At 41.8% G+C, this 18,637-nt stretch overlaps 1 protein-coding gene across 6 annotated transcripts in view; it reads left to right on the top strand.

Annotated features, from left to right (window-relative positions):
• FOXP1 (forkhead box P1) overlaps window positions 1–18,637 on the top strand; it is a 379,251-nt gene that overhangs the window by 158,938 nt on the left and 201,676 nt on the right. The window lies entirely within an intron of this gene.

Genomic DNA, 18,637 nt, shown 5'->3' with positions numbered 1-18,637 from the left:
CTAGGGAATATCCCTGGGGAATGTCAGCTCCAGTGCTGCTTTTTCCCGGGCTGAGCCACTCCTGGATTTACAGCACCATGTCCAGCAGAGCAGGACAGCACAGTTAATTTGATTGCTATCACTGCAAAAATTTAAACACATGATTTTTAGTCTTTTGGAACATGGTGAAGAGAAATCTCACTCTCTGCAAAATTATTTTTATTTGAAGCGACGTGAAATCCCCTTTCTTCTAAATTAACTCCTCGCCTCTCTTCTGGTCCAAAGTTTCAAGTTGGAAAGGAATATTAACATCACAAAAGTGGTGATTCACAAAATTAACTTGCAGAAGAGCAGAGTAAGGCAGCTCAGTGTTTGGTACTGAAGGGTGTCATCTGACTGAGGTTCATATGGCTGCTTTATAATCACCTTCTTTCAGAAATTAATAGTCGGTTAAGCACCATAGCAACAAGCAACACTGATGTAAGTGCTGAGCTGCTGCTCACTGTGATGTCAGTCCTCCTTAGTGCTGTTCTCTTGACCTTCTTCGAATATAAAATGGTGATTTCATTTTAAACTTCGAATTTTTCAGCGTGACTAAATGCATCGGAATGAATTAGAGCTATTTTTAATTTTAATTTTATTAAAATGTACTTCGGGGGGGGGAAAAATATGTCCCCGTTCTCTTCTGTTTTAAATTTAAATAGGTCTGAGGGTGATGTGTTTTTTGTTTTTTTTAAATTATTATTTTTAAGTTCTTTGTTGCTGAAAATATCTATTTAGTAAAGATGAAATTCATGAAGTTCAGGTGAATATTGCAGTCCTTGGCTGTGCCAGTGCTGTATTCCAGCTGTATGACACTTGCTTCTCTTCAAGACAGGAGTTTTACTCTGGATTGTTTGTGTTTTTTTTTTAATGGTGGAGCCCATGAGGTATTAGGTACATTTCAGCTATTGAAGAAGCAGCAGATCCTGCTGTTTAAGAAGATGGTGGTGGCTTGCCCGGCACTTGGACGATGTTCCTCTTTGGACAATTTGTGAAGAGGGGAAAAATTTTAGGTTCCAAGTGCAGCAGGATTTGTGGAGCCACAGCTCATACGTGGGACGGTGCTATGTGACACAGGAAAATCAGGAATTTTGCTTGCAATAATGCAGGATGTTACCTTTCAGAATAGCCTGAATTTTTTAGGATGTGTCTGCATCCTAGAAACTGATCCAGGCTGAGTGGGAAAACCCTGAGGGCTGAAGAACCATGCATGGGTCAGCCACAGTGTGTACAAGTCTGATGCATGTTCAAGGATGTGTTTTCACAAACAAAATTCACACCTTGACAAAAAAGAAGTTGTTCCAAGTGCCCTTTACTGTTAGAACTTGTTCCTGGGGGAAGGTTTGGCTCTGTCCTCCTTCCACTGCAGTGAGAGGTGCTGTTTGCAGTGGAAACCTATTTATTGCAATATCAGTCCATAGTCTTGCAACATACTCCCTAAAATGAAGCCATAATGAATGATATGTGGTCCCAGAAACTGGCCTTCAAATTTCACCTGGGTGAGAATTGAAACTGCCAAGATAATAAACCACGAGAAGAGGAGATAGTAATGGAAATAGTGATAGAGTCCTAATTAGAGCAGTGCCACTGAAACAGGGAAGGTTAAGGGTTTGGTTGATTGAGTTTGAGCTCAATTGCTTGATAGCTTAATTTCAGGTGAAATCCCATCTTCTGAGTTAGCAGTTAAGCTGCTCAGTGCAGTTCCTGAGCAGGACTCAGCTCCTGGAGGAGCAGTTGTGTGGCCCTGGGTGTCCCAGCACTGCCTGCAAGCCTGGCCTCAGGTGTGTGGACTGGGGTACAGGGTTGGTTAAATAGATTTTTTTTTTTTTTTTTTAATACTGTGTGTTTTGTTTGCTTGCTTTTTATTTGTTTATTTTTTTCTCTCCTGTGAGCTCCAAAGAGCTCTGACCCAAGGCACAGATAACAGGATAGATAGAGCAAGGGGCTTTGATGATTAAACCTTCAGAATGAAGATGTTTACATTCTCCTTTATTTAGCACTGTTAGGCATAATGCCCAATGATATGCCAGTTGTTGGTTTTTTTTTTTTCCTCAAAGGAACAGTTTGAATTGAGATGTTTGATTTGGGGAGAAAGGCGGGGAAATGTATTTTTACAGAATTATGGACAATAGTGTTAGTTTTCCAGGAGCAGTCATTTGTTTAAATATATGTAAAAGCATTTTCAATAATCAAACACCATTCAGTGAGCATTGTAAATCAGGGATAGCTTGCATGCTGAAAAATTGAAAAGTATAAAACATGCTACTAAAGTTGTACATTATTGATAACAAAAGACACATGCAGACTTTTAAGATGGCAAAGATAAAATCCTTTAGAAAACTTTTAACAGGGAAAAAAAATCAACACAAAGGATTTAGCAAAGTTGCACTTAGTTTAAAATTTCAAATCTTAATGCTTGTGTCAGAGTTAAATGCTGATTAAATATTGATAATAAAACAGAACTGCCTGCTGTAATTCAGAACTGAATGAGATGATCAGCAGATAAATCTGTGGGCTTGAGCTTTAACATTTTTATATATGTATATTTTCTCCTTCCTTCCCTTCAAGGCAGGAGAAAGGTCAGATAAATGGACTTTATTCCTAAGCTCAATGCAAAAAATGATGGGCTGGTGAGGTCCTTACTCCTGCATTCTGTACTGGCCAGGTGGCAGTGATGCTTCCACTGGGTGATTTTTTCTGGACTGAGTTTGGCACCTTGGTTTTTCTTGCTTTTTTTTGACCTAATGATCCTAAAACATACTTTAGAGCAGAAGCAGTCATCATTTCTTGAAGATGTGGTGTATGGTTTCTTCTGAATTATGGGTCTTGTTACTTGGGTGCATTTGTAAGGGAGTGTATTAGAGCAGAGAGCTTGGTTCTGGGACATTTTCTCTAATGTTTTTTTCTGCCACAGGCCCAAATTACATAGAGCTGTACTGGAAACATTTTGTGTAAGTGCTTCTATCACCTCCAGCAGGAGATGGGGATCTAGGAGACCCTGGAATACCTGCAGCTCATCTGCTGATGGGGTGGTAGTTGGGTAGCTGAAGTGATCAGTGCCTTGTCGAGCCAATGGCTGAGGCTGGATTAATTTATTTTTGGTTTGTTGGGAGCAGTTGTAATATCCTACTTTTTTAGGACCCTTTGAGTTGCTCACTTTGAAAGGTGCAGTGCAATGCAAAGCATTTCTGTAATCTCTAGCAAAAGAAATTACTGTATTACCCACTTGTTTTGGGGTAAGCCCTAAAAAGGGTGTGTGGGGGGCCTTGGGAAACACAATCTGCTCGAAGACCTCACCTATTTTAATGAAAAGCTTAGTCCAGAAATGGCTGAAGCTGTGACTTTTCTGAAGCAATTGGGTCAAGAAGATGTAGAAAATAGATTAAGGCATTTGGAATAATTTAAAAAGTATCTGAGCAAATCTCATTAGCATGGACCACTAGCATGCAGTATTGAAGACTTCAAAGATCTGTCAGAGGAGTTCTTTCTGTGCTATTGTCTGCCAGCATTAGCAATCTCAAGAGAACGTGTTTCTTTTGTTTGCTTTTGGCCCATTTAGCTTTTCTTCTTTATTCTTCTTCTTCTTAATGTTCCTTAATATATTATAAATCTTCAAGTGGGCTGGAAGAAAAATATGTTCAAGATAGTCAGCAGGAGGTTTTGATCCTCTTATCTGATGCTTTGGGACCGAATCATTCTGGTCTCCATGCTAAAGTGAAGAAGATTTGGCCAGTGCTTTGCATAATCCTGCAGTGTTTCTCCTTTTAGCTTAGGTAGGCACTGGATACCATCTTCAGTAAAATGCAGGTGCTGATTTCTCTTACTTAACAAGCCCTCCAACCAACCAAGCTGGGAAGAATGTGAAGCACAAGGCTGAGCAGTTCCTGCACCCCTCTGGATTTGGAAAGCACCAACCCCATCAGTCCCCACAGCTCAACCCCAGCTGCATTTGTTGGAAATGGCCCAGGATGCAAAAGCTGCAGCTGAAGCAGCTCTAAAGGATGAGCTGATGTCTGGGGGTTGCTAAAAAGTGCTGTGAAGTTGGTGACACTCATCTAATAAGTTCCATCCAAAATTGGCCATAGTGGCAAGTGCTGTCCTGGAGCTGCAGGAAGGTGTTTGAGTTCCTCCCACCACCCATCTGCTTACAAAGCACCTGAAGCTGTGTGCATCCCAAAAGGATGCACTGGTGTGTCTGCAAGGGATGATTTTGTTGTTGTTGAAGCCCTCTGGACTTGTCAACCTGAGGTGTTTGGTTGGGAAGGAGTGCTGTAAAAGCTTTGTTAAAAAGTTGGAGCCTTGGGCTATTCCAAGTTGGAGTTCTTGGGCTATTGGTGGTCCATGGGCAGCCTGTTCTCTCTTGGGATGATTGTAGCTTTGCTATGGGTGTGCTCAGCAGATTGGTCACTGTGTCCATCTCTGAACAGCCTAACTACAGAGATGGCAAGGAAATAGCTTGTGATGCACCATGTAGTGCAGATTATGCAGCTTGCAGCCTGGTTCTTAAAGACCAAACTGGATAAAACATCAGGATATTCTGCCTTTATCAGAGCTCAGGTGAAGAAAGGATTTGGAATAATGGCATAGGTAGGAGTGGCACTGATCCTCATTACTCCAGAACCCAGGCATGGGTCAGGTCAGACAGTCTGAACTCAAGCCCAGTCTCAAATCCAACAACTAAAGTCCCAGAAATACCCAGTTTTAAGCTTTTCTTCTGAAGCAGACACATAACTGAATTAAGAATTGCCCTCGTGCAAATTATGCTGCTGGGCCCCAGGATGCAACTTGCAGGTGCAGAAAGGCTGATGGGGACTAATCAGAGGATCATTATGGTTGAAAAAGACCTTTTAAGATCATGAAGTCCCAAGTGCCAACCCAACACCACCATGCACACCAGTGCTATCTGGTGGCATCTCACAGGCATGGCTGCTTCTCAACACAAAGGCAAGAGCCACGTGTAGATTTGCAGGCTTGGAAGCTGCCTTTTGGTGTGATAAAATCTAGGGATGTGAGGGAGTGACCCTGGCAATAGATTCTGATTGCATATTCCAGATTTTATTTGGTCCTCTCTTAGGTCACTGCCTGTTGCCTTCTACCACACCAGAAGTGTCTTCTGGCACACTTGAGTTATTGTCCTGCAAAAGTAGCAACCATATTTTATATTTTATAGTGTTACAAGACCAGTGATGTCAGTGGGCATTGCAGGAGGCCATCCTTTTTGGGTTTTTTTTTTTTATTTGGTAGCTCATACTAAAGCCAAGGCATAAAAAAAAAAAAAAAAAAAAAAAAAAGCAGTAAGTTTTGGCCTGATTGCCTGCCCATATTTCTCATTGCAACATCTGAAAGCGTTTTGCACTGCTGCTAATGGCAGGAACTTCAGATGCCACCTCTGAGATGCTTAATTGCTAACTGGTTTTTCTCCCAGTGCAATCAGTGAATTTTAATTTGGGGCTCTCCCACCTCTGCTGGCCTCCTGCTTTTCCCTCTGTTTTGCGTAACATTCCTTAATTGCTTAAAAGAGTCCTTTCTGCCTGGGACCTCACTGTTTATTTTTTTTAGTAGGGGAGCACAAACATTTGGACATTTGTAACTAAGCCTCTGACGTCATTTCCATTGCAAACCATTAATATCTGTGGTTTATAGTGTGGCTTTTCAAAATAGATTTTGGTTGAAAAATGATCAGCTTTTTATTTTGCTTCTTAAAAAAAGTAGAATTGTTATTCCCCTTTAAAGAAAAAAAAAAAGTGAATTTGCATCTTTGGAGTAACAGATCACTTTATTCTCCTTTTGTACCCTTTTTGTTATTTTTGATAGTCCATTTTTTAGTTGTAAGACAAGTGTTTCATTTAATCCTCTGACGTGCTGAGGGTTGGTGGATCCCAGTGATGGAAGGAAATGTCTGTGGAAGGGCACAGAATTTCCTCCTCCTGGGGCACTTCCACCAATGGAACAGGGATACACAGCCCTGACATTCCTGATGGTCTCTAAAGGTCTTAGAAATAGAAAGTGATACATTTCAAAGCCAACAACAGCATAAATCAATAATTTGAGCCATGAGACAATTTCCTTTATTTTTGAGGGTGGGAGGTTGTTGTGTTGTTTGTTTATTTTCTACCCCTTTTGAACTGGAAAAATGCCATGCAGTTATTTTTATAGTTTGTGTTTGCTTTATTGCTGTCATCATTCTCCATTTAAATTTTATTCCAGTAAACGAGGATTTTTATTGGGAAAATTTTGCTTTTAAAGCTTTATTGAATGCAAATTGAACTGGAAAAAAAATATTACTGGGGAAAAAAAAATGAAAACTGCATTTCTGAAAAAAGTACAAATTCTATGGTGTCTTTATTCCTCTTTGAGATCTGGTGTCAGGAAAAAAAATATGTGCTTTTATTGTTTGTTTCCTTTTAGGAAGGATGGATGATTGCTTTTGGTGCTACTTACTTAAAACCTTCAAAGCTCTGAGCTTAGGTTTGGAGAACATTAAAATAAGCCCACAGGAGGTCTTGTAAAAGTTGTAAGAAATTGTAAGCATGTCTGCTGAGTCAATTATATGAGACAAATTGCCAGACTAAGGCTGCAAGGTTCCAAAGTTGTTATTTACTCTGCTGTCTTTAAAACAATTAGTTTCTGCCTCTGATTTCACAGCAGATAAATACATGTTTCAAAGGGGAGAAAAAAGATATTAATTAGACAAAATACCATTTAAAACTGAGATATTTGGATTTATACTCATGTAGTTAAAAAGGACAGCTAAAAGCCTGTGCTTTGGAAAGTTGGATAACTAGAAAAAAAATATAGTTGAAAAATAAAAATACAAGCTTTGTCTTTTTGAAATGTGAGACCTGAATGCATGAGGCAATCTGTTTTTAAATAATTTGAATTTTAATATTGAAGTAATTATTTATTTTTTTCATATACATACCTTGATTCTCTGAGAGCATTTCTGATTTTTCAGCGTTTTTTTAACCCTGTTTTTTTTCCAAAAAACTGTGTGAAAAGCTGCAAATCCAACATGTGCCTGGTATAAATCCCATATGTATAGTGGGATTTATACAAACTCTCCAGGTTTGGGTAGTTTGTTGAATGTCCCTGCTCCTCAGGCCAGCTGGAGCATTACAGCTCCATCAGCTGCCGTGGTTAACGTGGTTTGAAATGCATCCACATCAGCCGTGGTGCTTTCTAGATATTTGATAAGGTCAAAAAAGTCCAGTCAAGTCCTTTTCCTCATTTCCCAGCACAGTTTGGATGGGAAGCTCAGAAAGGAGCTGGGTAAATAGTTGGGTTTTACTACACCTGGTTGTGCTTGGGGCTCTCATGCTGAAGTCCTCCAGGGATTCCCAGCTCAGCAGTGTTGTGGTGCTGTGCTGCATCCCCTGTATCTCAGGGTCACTTACACCCCACCCCCTGAGGAACCTGTCTTTGAAATTGCCCTGCCAGAATGTACCTGAGAGGAAGATTTTTACTTCCAAGTGAGTCTGAGACCACCATTCAGAAGCAACATCCATTCTCAAGCTCCTATCTCCAGCTTGGTGATAGGTTAGAAGTAGACATTTTAGAATTAGATTGGTTGTTAGTTAGAAATAGGGTTTTTTTTCAGTCAGAAATATTTTTTTTTTTTATTCAATTAGAAATAGACATAGACATAGAAGTTAGAAGCTCCCTGATCATTGCTGGTGTGGGGTGAGAGGTTCCTGTGCTGCAGAGGGTTGGTCACAAAACTGTGTCTGGTGCCTTGTGCAGTGCAATGCCAGTGCATGTCTGTTCACGTTGTTGCTGTTCACATTGTCTCTGGTCCCACAAGTGAAATCTCTGCTTTCCCAGCTCCTTCCCTCTGTTTCCTGCTGTCTTCTCAAAGCATCCCCATACCAGTTGGTTGCATGCAGCACAGGGAAGCCCTGGGCACTCCCACCAAACCTTCTGTGCCAGTTATCCATCTGCATATCCTCAGTTTTCTCTCTTATCAAGAGTAGAGTTGTTGTCACCTGTGTTATGAGATGCCAGGTACCTGCAGAGGGCAGATCCCAGAGGGCTCCCAAATGCCACCAAGGCAGGAGCTGGGCTGTCCCAAGTCTTCTGGTGTCATTCCCAGAGCAGCATGTAGTTGGCTAAGCATGAAGTCCCTCAAGAATGAGTGGGGACCTTTCCTACCTACAAAAAGGATCTGGCCCCAAAAGGAGAAGGAGCATGGAGTTAGGGGTCTTTGTCATGCTTGGCTCTGGTGCCTTCACAAAGTGTGATGGAGGATGAGCTGCTGGTGTTATGGGAGGAGGTTGTGGAGGAACCTGTGATGTGTAGAGACACAGGACTGGTGGAACAAGAAACTCTTTTCCCAAGTGGAGCAGGAGAAAAAAAATTCAAACATGCTTTGTGGACATTTGAAGAGACCTTATCTTTAAAAACAACTGTAAAGAGACTTTCCCAGATTTTGTCCTCTGAGACTGACATCCCATCTGGTCTCGTTGCTCACAAAGAGCAATCTGTGGCATCATCTGGGAAGACCTTGGTATAATCTCTTCAGGAGAACTGGAGTTTATCCTAGTTTTATGTTGGGTTTCTCTTGGCATGTAACTGGATGCATTAATAGTGACATGGTCCTGGTGTGACCTGGACTTTTAATAGGTTTGAACTTGGAACTGCTCAAACATTAAGAAAAAAATCCTTGCTCCCTGTGTGTATTCAGCAGCTGCTTTTTGTATGAAGAACCTGGAGCTGCAAAAGTTCAGTGATGCTGTAATTTCAACTTTCACATGAAAAAGACTAAACTGCCAAAAAAATTGGGCTATCTCTCTCCTGGTGCAGATGTGTGACTGCCAGGACATGCATACATCAAAAAAACCCCATGCCTCTGAGCATTTTAAAAACTACTGCTTTGTTTTGTTTTGCTTGAGGCAAACAAAATGTCAGCTCCCTCAACCTTGGGAGAGGGTTTTTGTTGTTAACCTGTGCTCCACACAGATCCTGAGCCCACGAGTCAGGATTTGGGGGTTCATTTCCTACCTCTGCAGCTGATTCACTCAGTGGCATTGGGTGCTGTTTTGTCCTGGACAAAGCTTTCTTGTTTTTTCTTGACTTTTTGAGTTGCCAGCAGTGCATGATGTACCACCCAGAATATACTCTTGATCCTATGTCAAACCTTAACCGTGGCAACAAGGCTGTGGTTTCATTTTCCCATCTGCAGGGAGAGCCAGGTTTGCCCCCTGCTTCCCGGAGGGACATTGCAGGTGAGGTTATCTGGCTGCTGTGTGTTCTAGCAGCTTGCAAAGGGACAAATTGTTCCTCTCAGAGGAAGAAAACGACAACAAAACAAACAAACTCTGCAAGGCCTGATTGTTCTGCACTTTTGGAAAGTGCGTCCTGTCCCTCTCCTACCCGGCTCCTTGCCCAAAGGCAAGCTTCTTGCCCAAAGTTTCTGCTTGAAAGGAATTCCATTCCCAAAGTTATCTGCAAACAGATGGGTGTGAGGGACAGGGCTAACACCAGCTCAGCTTCAGTGTTCTGCTTGGAGCTCTGCAATAATGATGGAGAAGTTCGTCACCTGCCACCGGAGTCATTCCAGTGGAATGATGATAGAGCAACCCGGAGTAAAGATGTCTCTTTGGAGAGCTGTTGACAGATTTACTGATCACCAGGTCAGACTGGATTGCCCTTTCCTTAAGTATTAAGAATTACTATGCATCGAGTTTACTTATTAAATTCTTAGCAAGTTGTTGTCTCCTAATGTGTCCTGGTAATGGCAGAAAAGTCACCCTGCCTTACCCTACTGCCTCCTCCCCAAAGCCAGGGCAGGCATCTGCCTTAGGGTATCCATCTCCAGCTCTTTCCTAGAGCCAGAACAGCATTGTTTCATGTACAATACTTTTCTTTTAGTGGGGTTGTAAAGCTTTGGTCTACAGACCTTCGATTCAGATTTTTCTCTAAAACATTAATGAGTGTTTTAGGGTTTTGGGGGGAAAAAAAAAATTGCAAGTAATGATGACACGGTACAAAAATGTAGCAGCTAAAGCATATGTTCTGTTTGGTTTGTCTTGTCTCGTTTGAACATCATTTTTGCACATCACTATTAACAATGCAAACACCCTGAAATGCTAATAGCACTAGTAAGCTTTTAATTCCATGGAATTTATTGCTTGCTGTATTTCCATGAATTTATAACGCTTTGATTCTTAAGAGCCCCATTTAATCAGTTTTGCCTGGCACAGAACATAATAAACAACTTGCTGGTGCTAAAGTGCCACATGGGGGAGGCTGCTAACAAGAAAGTTAAATGCTTCTGCCACTAGCAGTTTCTTCGCTGTATTTTTCATGAGCTGTTACTACCAGTAATGTACTTTGCTAGCTTTAGAGCAGTGGTTAAACACAGTGACAAACCAAACAGCACTCCAGTGCTGTAAACACCCAAAGCAATACCATTTTTGTTCAGAGCTACAGTCCAAACCAAGCTTGAGGCTCAGCATCATTTTATGGTGATCGGTGATATTTTTTTTAAAAAGACCTCATTCTTCCTGATATCTCAACATAGGACTTTTAGGAAGAAGTAGGGAATGGTTTTCATCAAGAAAAACAGTGTGGGGGGAGAGAAAGCAAAAAGAATTGAAATACCTTAAAGAGCAGTTCTTGTTTGTTTATGCTGCTTGACCGTAAAAGTACAAAAAGACTGAGTAGAAAAATGCCAGATTATCAAGTGCTTTAAAGCAGAAAATGTCATTTGAGTCTCAAAACTGCACCAACTTTATATAATTACCCTTTTAATTATCCCCAGTGGCCCATGAAATTTGTAAAATAGAGCATTGAGAGGTTGATTTACTTACATGTTGCACTTTAGTGTTATGCTCTTAATGAATATTGTTTAGTACTAATGTCAGGCAGAGACTGCTGAGCGCTATAGGGAGGTGGAGGATGCAAAGCTGGGTATTCAGTGGGGAACTCTGGAACCTCCACCTTTAATGGACAGAATGTACATATGTAAAGCAATATCCTATACTTGGTGTTGCCTGAATGGAAGCTATATTGATTTTATGCTCTTGCATGCAAACCAGTTCACTGTATTTTCTTTATTTAACCACGCCAGAGAAATAACAATTTTTTTTTTTTTTTTTTTTTTTTTTTTTTTGGATTCAGTGTCTTCCCTGTGATGGGGAGCAGTTGCATCCTTTCTAAAGGACCAGCACATGGAAGCAAGCTTTTTAATTTGCTGTTAGGACCTAACTAGTTTAGCCTATGGTAATGGAAATAACAGTAATCATTATAGGATGTGAGGTTTCTGCGGGGTATCCAAGTACCATTTATTGCCAAGAAATTGCTAGAATAAGCTTGGGGAAAATGTAATCCAAAGTGTGGCCTAAAAATCCAGCTAAATTAAACAGGCATCTCCAAAGGTGAGTGGAAACATCAGCAAAAAGTAGCAGTAAAAAGGAATAAAGCAGAGTCTGAAGGGTTAGATAATAGGATGTAATAGCTGGTGACCTTGAAATTATTGGTACAAATCTAAGTGAGGTGGAGACTCAGCGGGAAGGATTTGCATGTGAAAATGGTTATAAAATGCTCTCAAGTGATGGTCTGGTCCTCAGGATCCATTTGCTGACAAGTTGGGGAGTTTTGATCCGATGGGTGAATGACTCTCAGAAGGATGAGCAGCCTTCCTCTTGCTCGTGTTCCTCTTTTTCCTTTCACCTTTTGAATTTAGCAGGTGACCTGCCAGTTAAGAACAGGATGCAAGTGATGGTACAGGAGGTTGGGCTGGTGGGGCAACAACTTTGGCATCTCTAATAATGTGCCTGACCAGATGCCTCCACAGGAAGTGGAAAAAGCTTGAAGCTTTAATTTCCTCCCAGAATTTTTTGTTCCTTTTTTCCTGCATTCACTGCTGTAAGAGTCTCACTGCTCTTCTCAGCAAGTGATGTGCTGCTTCCATTATCCTGCTGAGCTCAGGAGATATTAATGTGGCTCCAAATTCCGTAGATCAATCCATAAAGTGTTGAGTTAAAGTTGGTTTCCCAATGTGTGAATATTTTTGTGCATTTGTGATGCTATTGATACATAAGCACAGAATCCTAGAATGCCAGGTTGGAAGGGACCTCAAGGATCACCTGGTCTGACATTAATACTGTAGTTGGAGGAGAGAAAAAACAGAAAAAACTTTATTTTGCAACTTCAGAGAACATTTGAATTAAAATCCTTGTTTAAATGAATGGCAAAAATATATTTACGTCCCAAGGACCAAGATTTTCTAGTATGATTTCTTCTTAAAGTAAGCAAAAGAGTGAAGTACTTGGTTTACAGCTGAAATTTGGAAAGGCAAACTCATAGTAATTACTTACAGAAATAAATTTCAGGGAACTGGTTTCTGGGATTCTGAAATTTGAATCTATTTATATTTGAAAAAAACCATGTTTAAAAGAAGCTCAAGAGAACAACCTATGAAGAGGCTAATTAAGTGTTCTTGTAGAACACTGGGCACAGTGGGGCTGCTTTTTTGTTTGTCCTGAGGCCTCGCAAGAATAAACAAAATTTCTACTAATAATTGGGAGCCTTGATTTGAAGTTGTGCTGACTGCAGGACAGAGGCAGTGTCAGTTTTCAGTGAGTGCATCAAGGCTGACCTTGAACTTGTGTCTGCTGATAAGAGCAGTGCAATAGCCCAGTTGTGTCTCAGAGCATGTTGTAGTGCTCAGCACTGCTCTTTGACTTTCCTGGTGTTTCTTCTCTCCTTGTCTCGTGCCCTTTCTGTAACCAGAGCCTGGATGGGCCAGGTTCTCCTGGCAGAGTTGTCTCTGTTGGCAGCAGCATCGTGCCCAGGTGCTTTGAGTGCCAGGATGCTGAATTGGGTGCTTTGGGTGCTGAATTCAGTAGGGGAAACATATGAGGAGGCAAATTTGTTGTCCCAGAAGTGGTTATTTTGGCTCTTTCTTACTTTATGGGGTGTGTTTTCGGTCTCTACCACCGTGCACAGGTGCCTCACTCCCTTCCTCTTGCACAGCTTTTTTGAATGTGTGTGGTATTGTATCACACTCTGGTCTTAATACACCAGAAGATGGTAGAAGACACTGTTTTTGTCTGGGTTTTTTGCTACTGAAAGGGTTGGAAGTTTTTCTGAAAGCCAAATTGCATGGCAGGAGATTACAAAACGTTTAGTTTCCAAATCTGATTTTTTTTTTTTCCCCTTGTGAATTCTTCTTGCTTGCTCAAAAATGAGATTGATCTTGAGCAGTCCTGACTGAGGTGGTGTTCATAACCATGCTGGAAAAAGTCTTGTGGCTTGGAAGAGCAGCTGGTTGGAAGGAGGACATTTTTTTGTGAGGTTTTATGATGCTTTTCAGTTCTCACTTCAAGCCTGGCTGTGGTGACAGCATGGTATTGGCATCAGGCACTTAACAAAGGTACTAATTAGTTCACAGAATCACAGAATTAGTTGGGTTGGAAGGGACCTCAGAGATCATCAAGTCCAACTCTTGATCCACTCCCCCCGTGGTTCCCAGCCCATGGCACTGAGTGCCACATTCAGTCTCTCCTTAAAAGCCTCCAGGGATGGAGAATCCACCCCCTCCCTGGGCAGCTCATTCCAATGCCTGATCCCCCCCCTTTGTAAGGAAATTTTTCCTAATACCTACCCTAATCTTGTGATGCCTCACCACAATGGGTGGTTGCAGGTTGCCATTGCAAATCCTGTTCATTGTATTTAATTTTGTGTCTGGGCATCAAAATGTCAGCAAGGGTTTATGGCACTTTTGGATCCACTGAACTGCTCCTGTCAGGGTTCTAATAAATGAGTAAAGCAGTGCCAGGAAAGTAAGAAAAGACCAAAAACCCAATATATGAACTCCCTCTGTGTTGTCCAGTGTATTAACTCAGCACTGTCCTTCTGCAGCAGTCTGGCATCACAGATGTGGACAGAAATGTGAACTCTCACCTCAGAAGTAACTAAGAATAAGTGAAATTTCTGAAAGGCAGTTTTACTCCTCTCTGAAATTGGAAGCATGAAGTGGAAGGTTAATAGGAAGAGAACCCTCTGAACTTTGTGGTTAGACTCACATTTAACCACCCATCTGAGGAGGGGTGAGGGAGCCAAGCCAAAACCATCACAGATACTCCAATCAGATCACTGTAGGCATTCTTGTTTTCAAAGTTGGTAGGAAATTGTTTTCTTAGGGGAAAGAAAAAGGTATTGTTGCTTTTTCTTTTTTTTTTTTTAACTTTAGGAGCCAGTTTTCTGATCTCCAGTGAAGATGATGAACTTGTACCAGCCTTGAATTTCAGGTCTCTATTTCACTATTTTTCATGAGCTGTAGTTTGTACATTTGTTGGCAAATTATATGTTTTTGCAATCCTGCACGCCTCTTGCTTTTAAGGAAAGAGAGGAAGAAAGAAGGAAGCTGTGTTACATTTAAATGCTCTTTAGATCCCTTTGCGTTCTGCATATTCTGGACGGATCCTGCTTTGTTTTCTGTGTTTGTAGCATTTTTCTTGCACTTGGTGCAATCATTAGCATTAATGGGGATTTGCAAGTGTAACAAGAGGAGAAGTACCCCAGAGTGTATTACTTAATTTCCCTTTGAAGTGGAATGAAGTTGTCCAATTGGCCATATGCTGTGATTTGCCATCATTAGGAGTAGTTTTTGACTCCTTCTAGAGTAGGTTAATCTCTCCTAGGGAGCCTACGATTAATCACATTGGATTGTGTATGGCATGGACAGATAGATTCCACCTTTAAAAGGGCCAATAAGTTTCTGAGGCATCTTCTCTAAGCCAGGAGCAAGAGGTGCACCATGTAAACGCCCAAGAACTGTTTTCCCCTGCAAAAATTGTGCACTCAGATGATTAGTGAGGCATGGTATTAAATTATTTGAGCTTTGTGCATAAATATATATATATATATATATACACACACACCGAGAGAAGCCTCATAACTGTGGATTTTTAATATTGTTTTCTTCTTCCTGGGTCAAATACTCTGCTGGAGGTCAAGGGGAGCTCTGCTCAGTTTGTAGCAGGTGAAGAGCTGGTCCTCCTTGCATGGTGTTGCACTGTCCCCCACCCCAAGAAATGCCTCCTTCTGTTTTATGGGTGGACTTTGCAGCTTGATTGGAAATAGAAACACAGTAAACAGCAACTGTGTCTCAGAAATATCCCCAGCAACACAAACTGTCGCTATTTCAGCTTCTTTCCAAGGCTCCTTCTTGAGGGGCTGTTCTGCAGCTATATTCCAAGCACTGTAACATAAGCTGCAGCATCGACCCCAGAAAATCTTGTGGTACAGCTGACAAATATCTGCAAAAACTTGTTTGTATGTATGTGTGCTTATGTTTAAGATGCAAACTTGTATTTAGTGTGCTTGGCTCCCTGCAGTATATAGCTGCAGAGCTATTTCCAAGATCTTGGAAGAGATGGGCTGGTAGAGGGATATGGTTTTTTTACTGTGTTTTGCTCACTCTGATGTTTATTAGCATTTTCCCTGATGTCCAGCTACAAGGGATGGGCACATAAAAGTTTACATGAAAATACATTTCTCTGTAAGTGCTCTCTCCCTGCAATTTGTTTGCAGCTTTAAACTGAAACTAGTTCCATCCTGTTTCACCCCTCAGACCTGACAGGCAGAGAGGAGGGATATTTTGCTTCCTTCTGAAGTCCACCTTGTCCTTTCCATTCTTCACTTTGGTTTCCTTGTTGATTTGAAGTGGTGGTTGTGACCAGCAGTCAGAGACCTGTTGGGAGCCCCCATCCTGACTGACCCTTGGGATTGCAGGAGGCACAGCCCTGACTCCTGCTTTTTCTTCCAGCATCTTCCCTCTGAACACAGCAGCTTATCTGCAAGTCTTCTTGCTGACCATTAGTGACTTGAAGCTGAAACACGAGCTTAGTTAGGGGCAGGGCTGATGATTTTCTTCTCTGCTTCTCTCTGCCTCATCTGGGACCTTTAGCCAGGTCTTCTGGAGGTGGTTCTGTGAATCTGAGGACATGCTGGACGTGAAGGATATTTGCTAGAAGAGCTGGCAGTGCCTGTGGCAGCCAGCAACAGTTGTGTTTTCCTCTGGAAAGAGCAAAAAGAGGGCAGGTGGGAATGTGGAGGACATCTGATTAGATTGAGCCAAGAAAGGCAAAGGGCTGAGTCCCCAGGGCCAAGAGACGTGTGTGTAGGAGAGTGATGTGCCTCCATCTCTCCTTGCACCCACCTCTTTTTCTTAAGGGTTTTGCAATACTCTGAGTTTGGAGTCACACCTGCAAGCCAGCTGCCTTGCAAAGGCTTCATGGAGGATGGGAATTTTGTCAGGAGTTTGTTTATGCTCTTGTCTGACTTATTTTGAAGAGAGCTCTGAGGAGGTGCTGTAAGAATTGTTTCAAAGCAGTTTGGGAGGAGAAGCTTTGTTGTCATGTTTTAGTTTGTTGCACACCACCCACTGACCTGCCCTGGTTTTTCTACTTGAAATCTTTCTTAAATGCTTTCTTCTTTAAAATCTCTCCCCTGCCACAACTGGGCTATGCAGGGCAGAGCTTCGTGTCCTCAACGAGTGTCAGGGAGATGGAGTTAGGCTTTTCTCAGTGGTGACCAGTGATAGGACAAGGGGTAATGGGTGTAAATTGGAGCATAGGAGGTTCAAGTTGAACATCAGAAAAAATTTTTTTACTGTAAGGGTGACGGAGCCCTGGAACAGGCTGCCCAGGGGGGTTTTGGAGTCTCCTTCACTGGAGACATTCAAAACCCACCTGGACACGTTCCTAGGCGATGTACTCTAGGGGGCCCTGCTCTGGCAGGGGGGGTTGGACTAGATGATCTTTCGAGGTCCCTTCCAACCCCTAGGATTCTATGATCCTATGATTCAAAGTGTTTGCAACTGATGAGTAGTTATGGTGTCCTGAATTTAGGGGCATGGAGATATAAATGGCTTTTGGGCGAAGTCCTTGTTCTTTGTGTCAGCTTCTGCTGGTTGAGTTTGGTTTGGTTTGTGAAGGTTTGACAGGGAGTAACTTGTTTGTCTTTCTAAGGGTCTTTGTCCTGCCTCTCAAACACAAGTGCCCCAAACACTGCAGTAAAACCAGGCCCTACCCAGAATTATTTGTCTGGTTCCTTTTCCTGGTGGAGTTTTTACCCTCTGCAACACAAACGATGTGTTTGCAACTTGGGAAATCTTAGCTTGAATATAGGATGTTTTCAAAAACTAGTTTGATACCATGTCTGCTGCTAGCAAAAAACCCCAAAATGTTAAAAAAAAGCAGTTTGAATCTATCTGTGTTAATTGAGCTGAAGGACTGGTGCTTGTCTCTTCTCCTGTCCTAACCCATAGGCTGAGGTAATGCTCTGCTGGATCTCCAGCAGGTTCTTGGGTAGTTTGGGAGGAAAATGTGGGAGTTACATTAAACCACCTGAGAAGGAATTGTTGCCAGGACAGCCAACAACCACTTCTAACCTTTGGTATGTCATCCTAACACACAACATTTCAGGAGTGTTAATGATTATTTTGGGTATCCTGAGCAGGTAATGTGTACTGTCAGCTGTTGTGGGAGCAAATCAAAAGGCACTTACTTCCCTAACCAAGGCAAAAGTACATTTTCATCTTAATTTCTTCTTAAAATGGAAATGATTGTGAGGAACTATGTTTTTTTTTCCTATTGTTCTGTTGTATTTCCTTTCATCCTTCTTTCCCAGAATCTTCTTTGTATCTAAATCTATTAATGGTGCCTAGAGTGGAGGGAGTGAGGCTAGCAGGAGGTCCCAGGTGTTTATTTACAGCTGCCCTCCTCAAAGCACCTGGTTTTCTTTCCCACAAGTCTATTATCCATGAATCAGACTTTTGTGGGTGGAGTGACCTCTCTGAAATGTCCACGGCTGAGGAGTTGGCTGTGTGTATGTGAACATGGATGCACACCTCTGTATTTGTCCATCAAAACATTACTATTAGCATTTTGTCATTATTTGGAGTTACTACTTGACAGCAATTTCTTTCTAAAAAGCTTCTCTTGTGAACCATAACTGGTGGTGAGCTTGGCCACTGCTTCCTTGCAGTGCACGGGAGTGGGAAGAGAGGGTCTGACTTGTCAGAAACATAGGGTTACTTCCAACCACAGAAATCAGGCTGTAAAAATGATGAATATCTCTCTTCTGTCATCCATAGATCTGACGGTTTTGTATAACTTATGAATTAAACATCTAGGAGGTGTATATGTATTTTTTTTTCCCCTGTAACAGTCACCAAAACTGAGGCAGATAAGCTGTTGAATAATTTTGAGTCATCCAGTAACATTGCAGCAAGTTTGGGGAGCAGATCCCTGAAATGCCTTTCCCAACAGAAATGACAGAATTGCCATTAGTGTTAGACCAAGGTGGCACCTGGTGCTTGCCTTAACCATGAGCCTGTAACCTCCAACTCCCCACAGAACAGGCAGGACCTTTACCCAAAAAGATCCCGACAGAATAAGCAGCGTGACACTTAATTTATCTACCTCAGAAAGATGAAGGGCTCAGTCGACCTGATGGGATCTGTGATTCCAGGAAGTCTAGGTATTTAAAACCTGATGCTCAGCCTCCTAAGCCATCCCCTGCAGCTTTCCTTAGTGCCTAAGATATGAAAAAATCTCCTGTCCTGCAAAACAGATATTAAATTGGATACTCTTTCACCCTGCCACGA

The sequence above is a fragment of the Heliangelus exortis genome, chromosome 12, assembly GCF_036169615.1.
Source record: "Heliangelus exortis chromosome 12, bHelExo1.hap1, whole genome shotgun sequence".
Lineage (NCBI taxonomy): Eukaryota > Metazoa > Chordata > Aves > Apodiformes > Trochilidae > Heliangelus > Heliangelus exortis.
The sequence above is the reverse complement of the archived record's forward strand: the minus strand, read 5'-3'. Positions and strand labels throughout refer to the sequence as shown.